We start from the raw sequence: 20,854 nt of genomic DNA, 5'->3' as shown, positions 1-20,854 counted from the left end.
CCTTTGCCTCCTGCTGCTCAAATGGAAACTTTTCCTATACTGTAATATCACCTGACAGTGGGTGGTATTCATGTCAAACTTTATCAACAAAGAATTCATCAACATGAGGGTCAAAAACAACAACAACAACCACCTTGAATTTGTAGAGCGCACAGCTACCTCCGAAGTGGTTTCCCGGCGCTGGGGGCCCTCGGGAAGATTAAGTGAGCTATTGCCCAGAGTCACATAGTGCTGGGCTGACCTGCCGCCGGGGATCGAACCGTGAACCCCGCGGTCCAGAGTCAGGAACCCTGGCCGCTGCGCCCCATCAATCTCATATCCAACATTCAGAGTTGGATCTCAGGGTGTAAAAAATGTTAAATCAACTAACCTTGATGCTTCAAAACCACTATGCAGGCAATGTTTTGAAAACCAATGAAAGCTACCACCACAGCCCTGTCAGTTATTGCTGTAGACGGCTTTTCATCTTCTTGCATGATAGTCCTTATCTTTCGTCCTTTAACCTCCAGCAGATCAATATAGTGAGTCATGCCCACCCACATCTTTGTATCATGTCATCCTATTAAAGATAGCTGGTAGGATAGACACCCCTGTCCCAAAGCTGTACATTTTGCAGGCATCTCTATAAGGAGGACCAATGCACAGTGAAGAGAGACTGCAGGAGCAATGCTGTGCAGCCTACATCATCACAAAGTTGACCACAGAAAGTCTGGTCATGCAGGTTGATGTGTTGTCAGGTGACTTATGTTTTTTTTCTAGATGACGCACCATGGATGAGGCAAAATCAGAGGCCCGCATGAACATGAAGCTTTCCTGTCAAACATAGTCCATAATAGGAATCACATTATTTGATTTCTTGAGAGTTTCTTGGAAGCTGCAAATTAAACACGCCATTTTCATTACTGTTATAGGTAGCGGAAATCTTTGGGAATCCTTCTCCAGAAGTAAGAGGGATCAAGTAATGTCATCCAGTGGAAAGTCAGCATGGGTTGATGTTGATTCTGAAGTAAAAGGTGTCATGGCGTCATCAGACATATTTGAATGAACTGGGGATTCTGACTTTTTCCTGATTGTTTCATCAATGTGTTTCTGCCCGCTGGAGGGGGTATGGGTAGGTTCTGTTGGAGGTTTATTTCTGGAACTGGAGGTTGAGTCACGGGAGTATATGTCATTCTAGGATGCTTTGCTGGAACCAGCAGTGGAAATACACAAAATCGTGCTGAATTATGAAGAAGGTAGGCACCCCGCATAATGATTAAGTTAGTCTCTTAGATTTAGAAGAACTCTCAGCATGGGCTGATTGCAATATTGTGGTTCTTCATTATATTCATCATAATATGGGTCATAATGAGCATCACCATGACCCCAGTGATAGTCTTCCTTACCATCATAATATTAACCTGGCTGGACTTCTCAGTCTTTCTTGTTATACTGTTGTTCTACCTCATCTTCATAATGATCGTTGCATGAAGCTGAGATGGCCCAAAGTGACTCTTGAGATTCTCCCTCTATCTCAAACAGCTTCTTAGCACGGAAAGGCAACTTGCTGCTGGAATACATATCCTGTGATTTTAGTGGCATAACAGGTCCAGGAGCATACTTCATAGCTGGCTTCATAGCGTCATTGATTATGTTGTGGTCTTCTTCCAGGTCCTCATGGAAGGGGAATCATTGGTGGTAACAATGTAGTCAAACATGGCGATGTGGTCATCAACGGTTTCAGGGTGAAGTCAAAGGAACTAAAAGAGGCCGAGATATCAACAGCAAGGTACTGATAGTAGAGTAGAACTGTCATCGTCAGGATGACCGATAACTACATTGTTGATGGAGATTTTATCTTCGGCCAGTCCTGCAGCGCTTCCTTTTTCTCAACTGTAGCATAAGTTTTGTAAAATCTGTAAAGACTGTGCAGAGTGCTGAATTGGGTACATAGCACGCAAATTAAGTGCATTATAAAAAAAAATAGGTCACTAAAAAAACCCTAGTTAAAGGTTAGTTAAAATTTTGTTTGCTCCTACACCACATAGACAAATTTAAAAGGGTATGGTATAGATTAGGGAAGGGTCACACGAATACTGACAAAGTTCTGGTGATTTATTCTTACATTAGGAAGGGGAAAACATGTTGAGCTTTAATAAATAACATACACCCAAATCTCATTATTTTTCTTCCTGAATAACATTTTAACCTTTCAGAACCCTTCACACATCCAAAAATGAACTGCTCCCAATCATAACCTCTGGATGATCCCACCTAGCACTAGTAAGTGCTATCAAAAGAGCACACCGATGATCGACCATCCCACCTAGGGGTTGCATCCTTAAAAAAACAAACGTATTTATAAAAGGAAACCAAAAAAGATCAATATGTCTACGTGCACACTCAGATTCAAAAGGAACATAAGAATCTCCACAAGGAAAAGAAACAATCTTGCTTTACAAATTAGAGCTGAATCTTAGTGGGGAGGCATGTTTAAAAGCCCCAAGCAGCCTAGCACTAATGGACGCATAATAGGAGAGCGGGGTTCCCGCAGAACGGGAAGTGCTGAATCTTGGTGTTGGAGCAGGACAACAAGCCCCAGGCAGCCCTGTACTAACGGCCGCATCATTTATGCATCCGTCATTAACCGGGCTGGCATACTCTCTTGGATCCTTTTCCCAGGAACTGCAAGTCTTTCTCTATTACAATTGTGGCTTATATTAGGTGTTTTGTGACATTTTAGACATGGGAAAACGCAAAACTGGGGACCCTGCGAAAACTGAGTCCAGTGAAAAGAACATCAACAGTCTCAATGGGGTGGGGCGACATTTCGCCCCCACCAAACGCACAGCGAGTAGTGCCACAATGGCTAACATTTGATCCTCGTAAACCATATTTTTCCGTTTATCTCATTACTTCCATTCTTGTGCTCCTCTTAGTTTGTCTAGAACTATAGTCCCCACACAGTCATACGCCATTTTCCACGTTTCTTTATGTTCAGACTGTGCCCCTTCGGACCTCTTGAAAGAAAATGACTGATGCGAAGTTCATCAAAGGCATTGTTTATTCAAAAGAGCCCTTCGTCAGGGGTCACTATTGGTATGTTGTGTGGACCACCCCAGTGTGTCGCCACACAGGAGGGGGTTCACACAACACACCCCTGTGTTTACTGCATAATGGTATTTGCCTGACCCGGAAGAAGTGTCATAAATAAAGGGGCTGTGAGCCGGATGATCCGGGTCAGTTGGCCAAGCACCACATCCAGTGTGGGAGTGTACATTCATTCATGCTGCGTGCATCCAGTTTCATTTCCCCACACTGTCCCTGTGAATGCACTCCTCACGCACGCAACAACTGGCGACGAGGGTAACTACCTACATAGGACCCGCGGCGGCCGGCCGTTTCTGCCCTGCCATTACCCCCAGGTCCCTCCGTCCTCGTCCCATTCCTCACAAGTGGAGATTACTATCTCCGCGACAGAAAAAAAGAACAGGAGCATGCTGGGATACCTAACCCACTCCCTCCCGCTGGGAGTACATAAGCGGTACCAGCCCAGCATGCAGCCTGTTCTTTTTTTCTGTCTTCCGACAGAATGGGATGTGTTGCTGACTTACCTGTGTGTTTCTTCAATGGATGTCTCGTCGGGCTGCTGGGCTGTCCTCGACGTCCTGTTCCGCGTCTCCTGGCCTGCCGGGCTTGCTGGGAGTCGCGTTGATTGGCGCCCGGCCCTTTGCGGCTGGGGCGCCGGATCTCCGGATTTCTTCCGGGTTACAGCGCGCGTCTTCCTACGGCTTGGCCTGGCTGGAAGACGTGCTGATATGGCTGTTATGGGGGTCCAGGGGCTGCGCTGGGCGGTGCTCCTGGTCTCCATGCCTGGCTTGTTAGTGTGCTGCTCGCCTTCTTTCCTCCCTGTTGCCCCTGCTGTTCCTGATGTTGGTGCAGGGGCGGACCTTGATGGGGGTCAGTGTCTGGCCGGTTGCTGCAGCACTCTTCCTCGCCCGGCGCTGGTGTCTTGAAGGGCGCCTGGGCTGGATCTTGGAGGCAGGGTGCTTTTGGTGTGCTCTTCCTGCCCCTGTGGTGAGTACCGCATAGCGGTTCCGCTGTTCTTCGCTACATGTTCCTCTGGCTCTGTGGTCTGTGCTTTGCCTGCTGGGTCTGGCTGTGTGCGGTGGGCTGCTTCGGCGGTCTTGGCTGGGGGACCTGCTTGGCTGCTTCGGTGGTATTCTCACCTTGCTTGCTGCTGGCGCTTTCTACTCTGGGACCTGGCATCCTCTGGTCTCTCCGTCTGCTGGTTGATTCCTGTTGGGGATTATCCGTGCTGGCTTGTGGCACTCCCTGTTCCTGCTTGCTGGGTTGGGGGCGTTGCGTGGCTTTCGGCGCTGTGTCTCTGCCTTGCTTCCCGGTGCTGCGGGGGGGGGGGGCTTCCTCCTCCGGTTGTGGGTTCCCTGTCCTCATTGTTTTCCGCTTGCTCGGCGCTTGTTGCTGGATGGCGTCTGGGCGGGGGGTTGGGGGACGGTCTCTGTTTGGTGGTGTTGGCCTGTCCCCCTGGTGGGTGCCGCATTTCTTCCCTGTGCTGCGCTCTTCGGCTGTACTGGCCTGCGGCCTTGGCTCCCTGTTTTCTGCTGCTGGGGGTGTGCCGGGGCTGGCGGGTGCTGTGGCCGTCCGCCCGTTCCCCTGTGCACGCTTCTGCTCTTCTGGGCTTTTTCGTTTTTGGGTGGGGTTCGGCCTGGTTCGTTCCTCTGGCCTGTGGGCTTCCGGCCTTCCTGCCCTGCGTGCTTCTGTTCCCCCTGGTTGGTGCCTGGTTGGATGTCCGCCTTGGTTACCTGTTGCCCGGCTTCTTCTGCCTACTGCCTGTCCGCCCTGTTGGTTCCTGCCTTTTCTTGTGGATTCGGGCCTGGTGCGTGCCTATCTCGGTGCCTGCCTGCGGCTCCTGGTGCTGAGCGCTTCTTGCGTCCTTCCGGGGGTGTTGGTGTGGCCCATGCTCGGGGTGCCTTGTTTCTTTCTGCCCCCCTGTGCCTGGCCGGTGCTCTGGGCTTCGCTGTGTGGGGTTTCCTGGCCTGTGGCCTTTCCTCCCTGCTGGCGCCTGGTCATGTCTTGGTGTTGCGGCTGGGCGCGCCGGTGCCCTTGCGTTCGCTCCTCTCCTGCCCTCCGGCGTGCCCTCCTGCCTGGGTTGGTGGGCTCCTTCCTCGGCAGGTTCCCTGTGGGTGAGGTTCGTGCTGGTTGTGGGTCGGGGAGGTGGGCCTGCGGTCCCCCTGTATTCCCCCGTCTGCGGCTCCTCTGCTCTTGCGCTTGGCCCCTGCTTCTGTTTGGCTGGGTTGCTTCTTGCATCCTGCGTCGGGGTCCTTGGTGCTTCCGGACTCCCTGTTTCTTGGGTTCCCGGGGGGGGGCTGTTGTGCCCTCCCTCTGTCCCGGTAGGTCTTGGCCTTGGTTGGCTGTTGGCTGGTGTTGCTGCTTGCCTCTTCCCTCTTGCCTGGTGCTGTGTTGTGTTGCGCTGGGTTGGCTGGTGGGGTTTGGTTTCCTGTTGTGGTTTCCTTTTCCCCTCGTGTCTCTTCTTTGTGGCTTGGGGTCATTTGCCTCTCGCTGCCGCTCCTTTTGCCTCCTGTGGTGGCTGGGTGTTGTGGGTCTTCCTTGGCTTCTGCCTGGGTGGATCCTTGGTTTCTTGGGTGCGCTGCTTCTGTGCCCCTCCCTGTTTGTGGATTCGGGCTGCCCTGTGCCCTTCTTTCCTGCTTGTGGGTGCCGCTCCCGGTGTCCTCCTCGCCGTGCCTTCTCTTGAGCTTGGCCGGTGGATTTGTTGGTGAGGCTGCCGGTTGTGGTCTGGTGTCGGCCTCCCCTGGTGTGTGGGCCGCGTTGCTGCGTCCCCGCTCCCCTTTTTCGGCCTTGTGCTGGTGGTTGGATTTGCCTGGGCCCTGGGGCTGTGGTTTTCCCCTTGTGGGCCTGTCCTTGGGCTTGTGCGTTTCCCGCTCCCGTGCAGCCTGCTTTCGGCCTGTGGTGTCTCTGGCCGTTGCTCTTGCTGGCTCTGCGTGGTTTGTTCTTCCCTTTTTGGGTATGTTCCCGCTCCCCCCGGGGGTTGTGCGCCTTTGGTTTTTCCGGGCTCCTCTCCTTTGGTTTGGGGGTGCCTGGGGTGTTCCGGGGTGCTGCTGGGGCCTCCGCTCTGCCTCTGTGGCGTTTGCTCCCTTACGGTCCTTGTTTTTGGCCTACCTTTGCGGGGTCCCTGCCTGGGTCCCTGCCTGGGTTCTTCCCTGGCCGCTCGTTCTCTGGTGCTTTTGGGCCTCTTTTTGGCCTCTTGCTGGCCGGTGATTCTGGCCCTGTTGGTCTGGGTGCCGGGTTGGACCAGTGTCCTTTCCTGTGCTGCTCCTTTGTGCCTGGCTGGTGAGCTGTGGCCTTTGTGTTGGTTGACGGTTGTGACTTGCCGGTCTCCCTCTCTGTCCCCCGGCTGCTTCTCTTCTCTTGGTGGCTTGGCTTGCTTTGGTGCCGGTCCCTGGGCCCCTTCTTGGTTGGGGTTTTTGGGGTTGGGTCGGTTGGCCCTTTGCCTCTCCTTTCGGGTTCTGATGCTCCGTTTGGGGTCCTCCGGGCTGGCTGGCTTGTACGTTGTCCGGTAGGCTTCTTGGGTCTTTTGGGCTGCCTGCGTTGTTGGGCTGTTGGCCTCCTTGTTAGTCCTTCCTTTTTTGCCCTTCTTGGGGTTCGCCTTGGGTGGTTCCTTGGTGTCCTCCTGACCTGTGGGTCGGCTCTTGGTTGGTGGGGGTTCCTCCTTCCCGGTTCTGGGGTTTGTTTCCCCGGTTCTGTGTTCGGCCCTTGGTTGTTCTCTCCTGGCTGTTCGCTGGCCGTGTGTGGAGTCTGCTTTGGGTGGCGCTGGTTGCTCTCCCTGGCCTTGCTTGGGTGGGTTACTGGGTTCGTGTCCCTGTGTCTCCTGCATTTGGTTGTCTCGGTCCTGGCCTCTGGCTGGTTCCTGTGCCCGGGTTTTCTTCTCCCGGTGTGGCGGCCTTCGCTGCGGCCATCCGGTGTCTCTGCTGGGGTTGGCGGCTTGTCTTTCCTGCCTTTTGGCCTGGGCCTTCTGTGGGTTTTCTGTGCCTTCGGTTCCTTTTTGCCGCGGTTGTCGGCTGTTGGTCGGTGGGAGGGGGGGGGGGCCTTGTCTGGATGCCTTGGCCCCTTTCTTTCTGGTTGTTGCTCCGGGTCGGTGCCTGTTTTCTTGTCTGGTTCCTTCCTCTTCGGTCTTTACGGCTCTGCGGGTGGCTTCCCCTGGTGTGTTGGGGTTGGTCCTGTGGTTGGTCGCGTTCGGTGTTTCTCTGAGTTTGGCGTGCCTCTTCGTTCTCCTCTTCCTTCCCCTCGCCACTTGGTGTGGTATTTTGTGGGTTGGTCCGGCTGTGGGTCGCCTTCTTCCCTGCTCTGGGGGGTTCGCTCTCTGTCTTGCCCTGCTGTGTTCCTTCCTGGGCCTTTGGCCTGTCTCCCTGTGCAGCCTGCTCTCGTGCGCTCTTGAGCGTTGGGCCGGGATGTGCTGTTTTGTCCCTGTTGGGGCGGCTGCTTGGTGGTGCCTGGGTCTGTGGGCTTCTCCCTTGGTGGTTTTTCTCCCGGGTTGTTTGCCCTTCCTGGCCGGGTTGCTCCGTTGGGGCGCTTCAGCTTCTCCGGGGCTCCCTTTCCCTGGTGGTTCGGGGGGGGGGGGGTTTGGTTTCTCTTTCTGCCCCTCTGGGGGTTCCCTTGGGTCTTGCTTCTGGGTGCGGGGCCTCCTTCGGGCTTGCCTGGGGGGTCTTGTGTTCGTTTGCGGTCCTTTCTTGATCGTCCCCTGCTTGTTTTGGGGTCTCGGCTCTGTCGGCTTGGTTGGGGGCGTGGCTGGTTGTGTGCTCCTGCCTGCGTTTTCTTGTGGGCTCCCTTCTGCTTCTGTTGGGTGCCGTTTTTCTCGGTCTGGTGCCCCTGGCTTTGGTCGGGTTCCGGAAGGCCGGGTGCTCTGCTTTGGTATTCTCCACTTGTGAGGAATGGGACGAGGACGGAGGGACCTGGGGGTAATGTCCTATTACTTACCGGTAATCTTCATTGGCCAGTGGCAGGTACGTGTTTAGCAATGACGGTTATAGCAACTGAAAATCGAGTTGACGATTTAAGCATGGGTGAATAGGGATCGTATGAATTTGAATGCACGCGTTAATAAGAGATTAGCATGGAGAATGAATGGAAGTCATAATTGACTCGAGTTAAACTGTTTAAATCTGAACGCTGTTGGAAACGTGTAAAGGGCAAGGAGAGAGAAGCAGGGCGAGGGTTGTAAGTGTGGGACACTTGGGCTGACCGCAAGGAGATATTAGTGAAGGCCTATGAGGAAACAGGAAGGTTAAGGAAGTTTTTTAGGGAACGATTAAACTGAGACATTGGTACGCTGTGAATGGTGGGAGGTCTATCGCAAAAGGAAAGAAGGCCTTTATGGGGGTGAATAAGAGCAGGCTGAAAAGTAAGGAGTATTTTGATTCACTGAGCATTAACTTGTGGTGATGAACTGAGTAAGATGTCAATACTAATTGGTTATTATTTCATTGTATTTATAGTGACCCCTGACGAAGGGCTCTTTTTAGCCCGAAATGCATTGGGTTATATTTGAATAAACACTGCCTTTGATGAACTTCGCATCTGTCATGTTCTTTCAAGAGGTCCGAAGGGACACAGTCTGAACATAAATAAACGTGGAAAATGGCGTATGACTTTGTGTGGGGACTATAATTCTAGACAAACTAAGAGGAGCACAAGAATGGAAGTAATGAGATAAACGGAAAAAGATGGTTTACGAGGATCAAATGTTCGCCATTGTGGCACTACTCTCTGTGCGTTTGGTGGGGGTGAAATGTCGCCCCACCCCATTGAGACTGTTGATTTTGGTGTCATTTGGGCCAGACACTACTACCAAACTGCACGCATATTTTGGATCAATAACGGATACATTCAAAAAGCTAAGCAAGAGGTGTGCCTTCCATCCCCCAAAACAGGATAATCTACAATGAAAAGAAACCACGTAAACCAACAGAGGACATCTGAGCTTCCTTCGATCAGCACTAACACACTTGCCAATAGTGACTCATTAAAAGAGGAGGTGGAGACCCTCTTGAGCACTGAAGCTTCAAAGGGGAAGGTTAAAGGGAAAGATAAAATGCCACAGGTCCCTGATATATTTAAGAAAAACAAGTCACCACCTACTCTGTCTGTTGATGCTGGTACTAAAGCTCTGTGTACCCCAGCTCTAGATAACCCTGGGAACATTGAATCTACTTTGCCCCAACCTCGTGAAATACCACCCAATGAAACAAGCAACCCAGCTTCAGATCATTTATCGCCCAAAATTAATATTATTCCTAACATACTGTGCCAAAATCGTTTTGCCCCATTGAGATCGATTAACGAAAATAGTGAGTTGCTTACCCATGAAGGGTCACCACGGTCAACCAACTCTCCCCAATTCAAATAACCTCTGTTATATTCTTGAGTTAGGCCCATGTAACGAAGAAGCTCATTTCTTACACTGTCCTCACAAATGACATTTCCAGGTTTGACCTTTGGCACACATTTGCATGTACGACAATGTTGGATTAATTTCTCCGAAATTAAGCTTGTTTTTACATCTAGCTTCGCACAACAGTATCACAACGCCCCGAATATCATGTACAAGGTCTCGTTTCACACTATGTACAAATGTCATCACTATCTTCATCCATGGGACGAATGGGCTTTCTATATATATCCATAACATTACTAATCTATGCGCACATCGCAAGGCTGCTTTCTATTCTATAAGATGAGAATCCAGATAGATTAGTGGAGGAGGTACTTCAGCTGACAATGGTTCCTTGCATGCTGAGAAATCACCATGCAGTGGTCTGACATCTCATAAGTGGTGTCCAGTTTGTGACCAAGACGTGGTCCTTCACTCTACCTCATCAGATAATGGGGTTGGATCATCCCTTCGGGGGGATTCTTGGCTTTACACCTACACACTCTAGGTACACTCAGAGTAGGGTTCACATGGTAGGAGTACAGAAGATTACTGCCTTGTTTATAGGCCTGCATATATTCAATTGCTTAGCACCATGATAGAACTACATCTATTATTTACGCTTTTGGTGCTTGTAATCACATTTATCTGCTTCTGTCAACTAATCATTGCAGCACACGTATTTAATGCAAGAATTGCGTTGGTTCAATAAATATTACTGAAAACGTCCCACTGTGTATTCTCTGTATATTACTCTGAGAATAAGTGAGCACGAGCGACTGAGCGAAGGGTTCTGTACCGTTTCCACAATCCCAGAGGGGTCAAGGTTGTCGTGTTCAGTGGTTGCCAGAAACCATTTGCTCCCTGATAGGTTAGGGGGCTTACGGTGGCACTGTGAGCTAGCTGGTCTCTTGGCCAAAATATCCTGCAGGGATGTCCGGAATCAGTCTAGACACAAAGCCCTTCGTTTGTGTTGTCCAAATAATGCGCAGATCCCACAGATTAGTATGAACTACACAACAACTCAAACTGTGAACCAGGGGAAGAAAATCTTTTGCAGGCAGTAAATGTTAAGCTGGATCGTCTTAGCACCATGTTTACCTCTAACTGACTGGGTCAACAGCTTACAAAACAGATTTTGCTGCTGCGGACATGTCTGCACCAATGGCTCATTAGGAAATCAATTGAAGATCTTTCTGGGCCCGCGACCTTAATATCTGGCACCTGGCTGCAAAGGTATGACTCCAAGACCAGGCCCTATGGTGAAAGCACAATATGTTAGATCAGAGGCAGCTAAAAATCAGCCTAAAAGCCTCTGTATCCACTGTTCAGGCCCATCAAGCAACAGAAATGCTGAACTTTTGTGCAACAAGCAGTTATACTGGTCTCCCCAGCATCCTTCTGCATCGGGCTATGATGTGGGTCAGGGAGTTCAAGTCGGTAAGAGGGTACCATGTCCTTTGATGACCTCAAGAAAATCTACTTACCAACTAGTGAATCAATGTCCCTTGCACTCTCATTTTCCCTCAACGCAAGGAATCTCTGAGCCCCATCTTAGAAGTACGATCTATATGACCCAGGTCCCAAGATTAAAACCAGGCCTTTTTGAGGACACTGATGCGCTGACCAAAAAAGTGATTTATTGGCATAGGATGAAGCGCAATTGCTTTTCTGCAATCAGATCTGACATCATGCATGTAAGAAGATACTCACCTGGTGTTGGGAAGTGGATTATTGGTAGGGGCAAATGTAGGCCTGTCACTCGCAATAAGGCCACTAACACAGTATAGGGCTCAGAATAGGTCTTAGAATATTATTTCTATGCTCAACCCTAGGTAATGTGGCTGCAAACAGGCAGGCTTACCTTCAAAGACAGGTATGTATAGCATTTTAAAACACTAATTCAGTAAATTATTAAGACATTATAAAAATAGGAACTATTTTTATCTTTTAAATGACACCAAAACGAAAAAAAATCCACTGTAGTGAACCAGAGATATGTCGATTAGTCACTTTCTAGTGCTTAGAAACCAAGAGTTCACCTTTAGCAACTGTTCTGGACAATCTCTCCCCACTCTTTTGCAGCCCCCTTCAGCAGACTACGTCCAGTTAGAACTCCTTCCTGAAGTTCTTCTTGCGGGTCCCAAAGTATCCATCACACAATCCAGGGATCTGAAATCTCCAAGAGGGTCCTTGAAAGTGTGAGACTTCAATTCCCACAATCAATTCCCACAATCCACTTGAACGAAAACCTTACAAATCCACTGGTTGTACTCCAGGCTGGGGATTCTTTGTAGTGATGTCCAGATGAGCTCTGTTAACCTTTAGCTTGCAGGGAGACCTCTCTTTAGCCCTTTTACAGCAAAGTAATCCACAGGCTATAGTTGCAGATGGCGCAGAAGGTGAAGTCCTTTGGAAATGCACATCACACTTCCAGCATGGCCCGTGCTTTCTTAAGCTTCAAGCAGCAGATTTGAGAGGCATCGCCCTCTCAGATACTTATTCAGTGTTCTCTGGGGTCAAGCAGGAGGGCACTCCTGTCCCATGAGCTGCAGGGTTTCACCCAAAGGTCTGACCACTTCCTGCAAGTGTAGCAAAATGCTAACCCAGAAACCGCGATTCTTCCAAAATTCAATATGTCCGAATTTTCAGCAGGTAGAGAAGAGCTGGATAGACACACCACTAGGATGGCTATTCTCCATAGTCTCTCCCCTTTGCATCTGCTAATTCCTTCCTTAATCCTAGCCTCTGGCTGGAGGTGAACGGGGGTCCTCCCCTTCACTTAAAGTCCATGGTTTACGACTCCAACCCCTGTGCTGGCATTCCTATGTCCAGCAACCTCACCTCCCCGAGAGGCTTCCTAACCCCAGGGGTCATTTATCATCTCTTTAAAGCAGCCACGCTCACCCACTTATCTCTGACCAATCAGGGCAGAGCAGTACAAGGTTGGATTTTGGCTTACAGACAAAAAAAGTCTTATAACTTCTTGTCTGAACATTTTACAATAAATTCAACAATACCATATTGTTGGACTTATCATTAACATCCTACTGAGTCCTTTAATCCTAGTTTTATGGCTTTTAATTTTCCAGTTATTAACTAATAACCTTTTCCAATGTTAACCTATGCCATGGAAATTGTAATGGGAAAAGTGACTTGGGCCATTTTTCCAGCACCAGGGCTTATAAAAACATATTTTATAAGTACGCTACATATATCTACAGGACCCCCACCCCAGGAACACCTGGGGGAGACTTTAGGGTTTCTGAATATGTAAACATATATTGCAGATCCTTCCTCCACAGTGCTCCTACCAACCAAGTCGATTTTGGGCTGCACTGTATCACAATGTGGGGAGTGAAATGTGCAATTTCACTTTACCCAGGGCATATAAAACTCATTTTAGAAGGGTCCATCTTATAGATACCTGACCCCCCACCCCTGGGACATCTCGGGGGGACCCTGGGGTACCTACTGTGGCCAAACATTGTAGATTAACCATTTTTAAGTGCCCCAAACACAAAAGTCAAGTTTGGGCACAACTTACTTTTTAAAAGCAGCCCTGCCACACAGCGCCACTTTTAAAATGACCTCAGGCATCAACAGTGCACACATGCAAGTGCAGAAAGGTCTGCTGGCCTCTAAACTGCCATGCCCTATTATATACTAAGGACTGATAGGTAGTTTCAATCCACCTTCCCTAATATGTACTAGGGCCCTATAGGGTAGGTCATGCCAATCCCAGGGGTACCCCAACCCTTAGTGTACCCTACTGTATTCTAAGTGTTTTCAGCCTAGCACTGGTCCTGGTTAGCCAGAGCCCAGGGTCAGTCAGTCAGTTACCACCAGTACTAGTCAGCAAAAAGTTGGGGGGTGCCTAGGGCACAGGATGACTTTTCAACACCTGTCTCATCCCTCTGTGATCATATTTCGACCACGTTGTGCTCAAAGAGGATGGCCGAAAGTCTCAAACTTTTGAAGTGCGAACCTGTCATCTCCAAGGGGAAAATTTACAGGAAATAAGGCTGAAAGCATCTCCTCCTACTGACGGAACATCAGCTAGCCATATCGCGCATTCTTCTAATTTAATCAAACAGGCTAATGCTATGCCTACAGTAGGTTGTAATCTAAACGCAATAGACTGAGTGTGCATGTTACTTGGTCTTATGTCCTCCTGTTGTCAATGTACTCTTTAGAACTAATAGAGACGACACTAATGCTGTGTTTTGTGGTAATCACAATTTTAAAGAGCTGGACATAAATGATTGCACTAGAGCAATTTCGCCAGATAACAATTCAAATTTATTCCCTGTAGTTGAATCCAGGAGAATTGGGATAAACTGTGCAGATGCAAAGGTCGAAAATATAACTGCTTTTAAGCCCAGGGTGTAGGAAGGTAGGATCTGACTGCATGGTTACCCCCTCTTCTTGCCTGGTGTTTCTCTGGTTTTAGACTAGTCTGACTGGGATCCTGCTAATCCGGACCCCAGTCTATCTGCTTTCTCCCTTAAATTGTCATGCATGTACTTAGGTACATTCCAGATAAAACTGGGGTACCCTTATCAGTGCCTAGTATATGGTACCCATGTACCCAGGGCACAGGTACCCCAGAGGCCTCCCATGGGCTGAAGCATGTATTATGCCACCCATGAGAGGCCATGCAAAATGGAACAGGTCTGCTACTGCAACCTATGTAAGATGGTGCTTGCACCACTTACGTTAGATATAGGTTCTCTACACTTAAAACTTACAAGTCACCCCTATAGCAGGCCTTATCAATACTGAAGGCAGGGTGCTGGGTTTTTTAGTGAGAGGGTGCCCCTGCATGAGCAGAGACCCTCTGCAGCCTTCGGAGACCATTCTCCCAGGTAGTCTGTGACTCAGACATATAGGTAGAGGTGCATTATAACCTCACGGTAAATGCTATCTCAAAAACGGCTGCATAGAAACATATCGTGTTTGGTATCAACACCTCAACACCGGTAACTGGTGTGGGGAGTATGATTCCACCTTTCAGAAGCGAGCTTTGTGGGGTCACTGGTCTAACCGGTGCCAGCCTTCTCGACCCGGACAGCACAAAATGGATGCTGCCGACCAGAGACACATTTCTTCCCTCCTCCTGCTGCTGAGCCAAGCTCTAGCAGAGGAAGGCAGCACAATAGGCATCCTGTCACAGGGAGGTGTGACCACCTCATAGACAGGATTTAGTTCATTGGGGCTGGGTGGGTGCACTCAGAGTGCCTGAAAGTCTGCACTGGGGGCACATTTGGTGTTCCTGTGCATAGTCCAGCTCAAACCAGTTCTGGGAGCCATTTGCTCCTGCTCTGGTGTGAAACTGGACAAAGGACATGGGTGTAACCACCCCTGTGTCTTGACCCTCCCCTAGGAGGGTCCCCCAAATTTGTCCAACCCTCCCCCGTAGGTACAAAAGGGCTTACCTGGCTGTAAGACTTTAGATTTTACGTGGACAAGATTCTACAAGAAGAAACCACTGACCTTCGACCGTCTGGACACTCTGGACTTCGCTGAACTTCAACTGGGCCCGACTTCATCTCCCTCTCTCTGTCCAAAGCTTTGTCTGTGCCCTTGCTCCATACAGGCTCTGTGCAGGACCTGTGGTGCACTAAGGACAACTGAAGAATCTCCCTTGGAGTGAAGGACTCACTCCCCTTTAACTGCAGGCACCTTAATGCAACTGACTGGTCTGCTGCTCCTGAACTCCTGCAGACTCCAAAGGTTTCAGCAACACAGGAGGTGGGCTTTCGAAGGTCCCTGAGGTCGATCTGCCCTCTCAGCAAGTCTGAGGCCAGTATCCCAAGTGGGGTCAGCATAACCCGAACCCCTGTGCGCTGCGTCCATTTGCAAGTGCATATGCTTGTTGGCGATTCCCGAGCTTGTGCATTGGACTCCATGTAGTCCTGACCCAGAGCAGTATTTGCACCAAAGAACTCCGGCCTCCTCGCACAGAATGCCCCGTGGGCTGGTACTTTGCAATCTTGCTGAGGTCCCCTCGCGACTCCTGGTCATTCGGCATGTCGGTCCTCCTGAGGATCATCTTGATTTCTGTTGGGCTTTCCTGGTTGCTCCAGACATCTCATGACTCCCCACTGCTTGGTGAGTCCTCCGGACCTTGCTGGTCCACTCCGTGACCTGCTTGTCCTTCCTGCGTGGGTTGCTTTTGCCAAGGCTTGTTGGCGCTCCAGCCAGACACCGACCCCTCAGCAATCTACATCCTTCGTGGGACAGCTCACCTCCGGCACCTGGTCATCCTCGACATCTCCTGGTCCTCGTGGCTGCAGAGTCAAGCATCCCTTTTTCGCACCTGAAGCATCTGACTTCGGTGGGCATTCGTCTACCAAGCCCCTGGTCACTCTGAAGTGACCCAGACTCTGTCCCCTCTAATTTCAGGTTCCTTCCTTCCAGAATACAGGCTTGGATTCCTCCGAGCCCTTTTCACCATCACGGCAGCAGTACTTCTTCACAGCCCTCCATTGAGAACGACAGCAGTTTCCGACACCACTCCAGACCTATGCCCCCGGCTTCTCTGGGATAGGTAACTCGGGTACTACGGTATCCACGGGTGGGGTGGCTCTCCAACCTCTTAAGTTCCAAAGGGTTTGCTAGAAGTCCTCTTAGAAGGGTCCTTAAACTTTAAAACTGTAACCGCGACTTTCCCATAGAATTGTACGGAGTCTGCGGTGGTGTTAGCGCACTGCACCCGTCCTCCGTGGGGTCCCTATCTACACACCTTGGGTGGTTCCTTAGGATCCCAACAATTCTACGTGCTCTAGACTGTGTCTTGACTCAAGTCATGATTGTTACACAACTATTTTAGTAAATGGTTTGGTCTCCCCCGGGAGCCCACTGTGTCTTGTGCTTCTATTGATCTCGTATTGTGTGCTTTGTGTTCTATCCTCGTGTAGAGGATACTATTGAGTGTTATATTAATAAATACATATTTTTATATAACTACTGTGTGGTTCTCCTTTCATTTAATCAATATAGGAGGTGATGTTCAGGTAAAAAGATGCTTTACATTACTTCAAGATTAAGCCTGAAGGCTGCTCTCCACAGCTACCACTAGGATAGCTTTCTAAAGGTTATCTTTGACCTCCAGGGGTGGGGGAATCATATCGCCCGATGCCCGAACCATGTTGTGTTTATTGATGGGCAAGAAGATTTATTGTCTATTATGTCCGACGGACAAGTAGACATTAAATCACGTTAATACAACAGGTTGTGGGCACTCTGGGGCTCACAGCCAATCCGAAGCTTGCAGAGAGCCTTTGGAGGCATCTGATTGGCTAGCAGCCCATGACTGGGTTCTAGCCAGTGATTGGCTGGGGGAGTAAAACGTCACTCAGCCTCTGCAAGCAGCAGTCCGTGGCCGCCGCGAGGCTCGCATTCAGGTAAAATGAGCAGTTTTGCCCGCTACAGCATTGCTGGTATTTGAAAGTGTGAAGTTGAATGCTCGCATACTGTACTTAATTGCGTGATATTGTGACAGAGGTGCAATTTTCTTTTATTTATTTTTTTAGCAACCATGGGTAAAAAGATTAATTAGTACAAAAGCCTAGGCCTGGCCCGCCTTGGCGCCTCAGAAGAGGATGTCAAAAAAGCGTATCACAAGCAGGCGCGCTGCGCTACCACCCTGACAAAAACAAGGAGCCAGGCTCTGAGGACCGCTTCATAGTGATTGCAGAGGCTTCCGACGTGGTTAGTGACCCCAAAAAACGAGAGTTCTTCGACAAGTACGGTGAAGATAATTATGAAGGGCGTGGGTGGGGGGCTCGGTGGACCCAATGGCCGTCATTCAGTTACACTTTCCACTGCGATCCTCATGCTATGTTTTAGGCAGCAATCCTTTTGATACGTTCTTCAGTGCACGGAGCGCAACGAGCACATGGAAGTTGATGACCCAATTGTCTGCTTTGGGATAGCGGTTGGTGGATTCGGTAAAGGGTTTTCCGCGGGCTCGGCGAGGACGTGATCACGTCAGCAAAAAGCAAGACCCTCCAGTAGTCCATGCGCTTAAAGGTATCTTGATGAAATCTACACCGGCTGCAGCAGTAAAATGAAGATTTCTGATAAGCGCTTGAATCCAGACGGCAGAACTGCACACTCCGAAGGACGAGATCGTAACCTTAGAACTCAAGAAAGGGCACGAAGATTGCCTTCCCTAATGAAGGAGATGAAACGTCCACAAGCATCCTCTCCGATCTAGTCTTTGTTCTGAAAGATAAACCCCATCTAGTCTTTAGAGCGAAGGCTTGGACATTATCCACCCAGCAAAAATCACCCATAGAGAGGCGTTCTGTGGATGTAACCGTTAATGCCCCGACCCTGGACAGCAGGACCATCCGAGGACGACGTAATTGAAACAGAGAATCCCAGGCGAAGGCCTCCTGCCACCCAAAGCCCCAGAGCAGCAGGGCGACCTCATCCTAATGTCTGAAGTGAAGTTCCCAGACTGAATTCCTCCTTCCTCAAAGGAAGTACTGGAGAGAATACTGCCCGCATAGCCACAACGCGGACAAGACAATTGAACCAGAAAGTTGGTGTTTGTTTACAGCCGATATCTGGCAGGAGAGGGTGCTGTATGGCCTGAAGAAAAACTGTAAAAAGTAAGAGTTATACAGAAATATTCAATAGTACCAATAAGCACTCTTGTATTAAAATGGGTTTCATGTTAAGTTTTTATCTACTGGGCCTGACCAAAGTTAGTCTCAGTGTGTGTGAAACTTGGGGTTGCATTTTGGCAAGCTGTTTTTTCACTGATATACAGCAGGGTATCATGACTTCACTGTGCACCAAGGGTTAGGTACTTGTAAAATATAAAAAAAATTACATCCGTATTCGTATAGCGCACTTGAACATCTGCATAGTGGATTAATGTTTGTTAAACGCAATAAGCCAGACAGCAGACACGCAACTAGAGCCACATTTCGGGGTTTTAATCTTCCAGCCATAGGCAGAGAGTGGCGATGCAGGGGCTCTAAGAAGGGGTGAAAACACAATAAAAGCCTAGTTAAAAATAAATCAATTGTCTATGAAAGATCTGTGAAGTATTCGGGTGCAGCTGTGTGTGTGCCCCGGAAGCTGTCTCAGCCCGGGCTGACACACACGAGGGGGGGAAGGGAGTGGGGGCTGAAGCACTTTGGCCCCAAAGGGCATTGCACGCCTGCCATACAGGGATACCATTTCTCCTAACTCACTGGATGCAGCTGAGTGAGGGGTGTTCTCAATGAGGTGGGAAAGCACTTATTTGTGAAGTGTCAGTCGCTATCAGATGTTACTGGAAGGAGAGAGGTTTTAACTTTCCCATCCTTTGCATGGTCTTTTAAGAGGGTTGGAATGCTTTCATTTTTTAAATCCTTTCATATCTGGTAATGTCCATTTTCAGGTGCAAGAACCCTTTGTTTCTGTGGAGCTTCTGAGAATCGTGGACAGTGTCTCTGTAAATCTCGCCTCTTGTAAGTAATCTTCTTAATACAGTGATTAAAATATTTTTTTAAAGCATTGCTAGAGTGTTCAAAAGGTTCTTTTTTCGAGCAGATCGCTCTGAATAGAATAGAACTGCTGTGACGGACCGTGTGTACTGAGATACCCTTGTGGCTGCAGGAAGCGCGGGCTCCCATCGACCTCATCGCTGCCATTGGAGCAGTACCTACTGCGCACCTTTCCATTGGTGGGCAGAGCAGATTCAAACTCCCTTTCACACCAGACGTGTGACAGAGATGCCAGATTGGGCAATTTCCCTCACAAATGGGTGATATTTTTCCCATTTGTGCGAGAAAATACTCAACTGGCCAGTGCCTTCTATTCTTCAAGCTTAATTTGGCCAATTATGCAAATTTTTCATAAGCTGCGGCGGTGCCTCAGCGTCAGCACTGCAATTTATCATTCTTGAGCTGCCAGGCTTGCAAAAAATTGTAAAAGGACACTGGCATTACTGGATAACGGGTAAGGAGGTACCCTAGAGGGAGGCACAAAGGTGGCATTGCATTTGCGGGACTCACTATGATGATTATGTCTTGAGGAGGGTCCTGTCAGTCTGGAACAAAGGCACAATGCGTAAATTGCACCATTCTCATTGTTTGCTCAGACCCAAAATGCCATGGCAGGACTTCAGACCCAGATCTGAATGTGGATGAAAAATATATTTATTTTGAAAAGTGAACGTTGTTTTCCATAGAACACAGTAGCTACCTCAATGTACTAATAATATCAAATTATGCTATTTGTTGCAGAATTCTTCATGACAGTCTGGAACTATTTAAGACAGTACTCTTTGTGAAAGAGAACCTGGCTGGATAAAAAAAATGGCTTCCATGCTTAATTTGTGTGATCTTAGGCAAATATTCATCAAAACTTTATCTTCATACTCAAGAATGGAAGCACTTTCGAATGCATGCGTTCAGAATACCAGCCGTACAAAAACCTGTTGTTTTTTAATTAATAGACTACAATGTTCTATAATATTCTGTCCACAACATACAGTGTTCACATGACAACTGTCTTGCCTCTTGGTTCCGTAATGGCACGCACTCAGTGTGGTACATCATAGAATGTCAAGACTGATGGTACGGGCAAATCGAGCATGAGGGTTCCGTTTTCTACTTATACATTTCTGACAATCACAATCAGTGAGATTCTAGCTCCGTGGCAGGGCATGAACCAGGCTTCTGTGTCTCTAGGCAAGCCAAAGGGGGCCATTTTTGATCAGTAAATAAATATTTTCAAAACATGTGCCCCTTTATTCCATAGGCGCATGCATTTATGATGATGCCCGCGCTTGCACTCATCCTCATAAATCTGTGCCTAGGAAATGGTCCTGTCATCATCATGGCTGTTTGTTTTTCCTCTTATATTCACAATGCTGCACGGCATCAGCCAAAAGATTTTGCTAATGATGCACAGCATGGGCAAAATGTGGAAGAGAACAATGGTTCGGGATGGCCTGAGAAGGTCCGGTGAAATGAAAAACCCTTAGGAGGGCGAATGATTTGGTATAGGTTCAAAGACTCATACGGGAGAGTAATACTTAATATAGAGAAACAGGGGACAGGAGAGGTCAATATATGACACTTATTTATTGTACATAGATTGAATTCAAGTGCTCACATATTTAGTGACAAGAAAGCGTGACATGCAGGTGAGGGTGGACTCTTTAAAAAGGAACATCGCATTGGCAACAATAGAGAACCATTTTTTCTTAGTAAAGTCAGTACAAAAAAGGTTCAAGTTGCATAAGGTCGACGACGTTTCGAACTCAATTATTTGAGTTCATCTTCAGGACAAATGTGAGCATATGAACTCTAAATGTGGAAAATGCAAAAAAATAATAAATAAATAAACAAGTATAAAACACATAAATTAGTCCCTGAACTGTAACAAGCATCACAATCA

At 48.7% G+C, this 20,854-nt stretch overlaps 1 protein-coding gene and 1 pseudogene across 4 annotated transcripts in view; one reads left to right on the top strand and one right to left on the bottom strand.

The window, feature by feature from the left end:
• LOC146832794 (TGF-beta receptor type-1-like) overlaps nt 1–20,854 on the bottom strand; it is a 1,867,988-nt gene that overhangs the window by 278,767 nt on the left and 1,568,367 nt on the right. The gene's annotated exons all lie outside the window — the stretch shown is intronic.
• Nucleotides 16,612–17,967, top strand: LOC146832797 (dnaJ homolog subfamily B member 1-like; annotated as a pseudogene).

The sequence above is a fragment of the Triturus cristatus genome, chromosome 5_1, assembly GCF_964204655.1.
Source record: "Triturus cristatus chromosome 5_1, aTriCri1.1, whole genome shotgun sequence".
Taxonomy (NCBI): Eukaryota; Metazoa; Chordata; class Amphibia; order Caudata; family Salamandridae; genus Triturus; species Triturus cristatus.
This window is presented reverse-complemented; position numbering and strand designations above follow the sequence as displayed.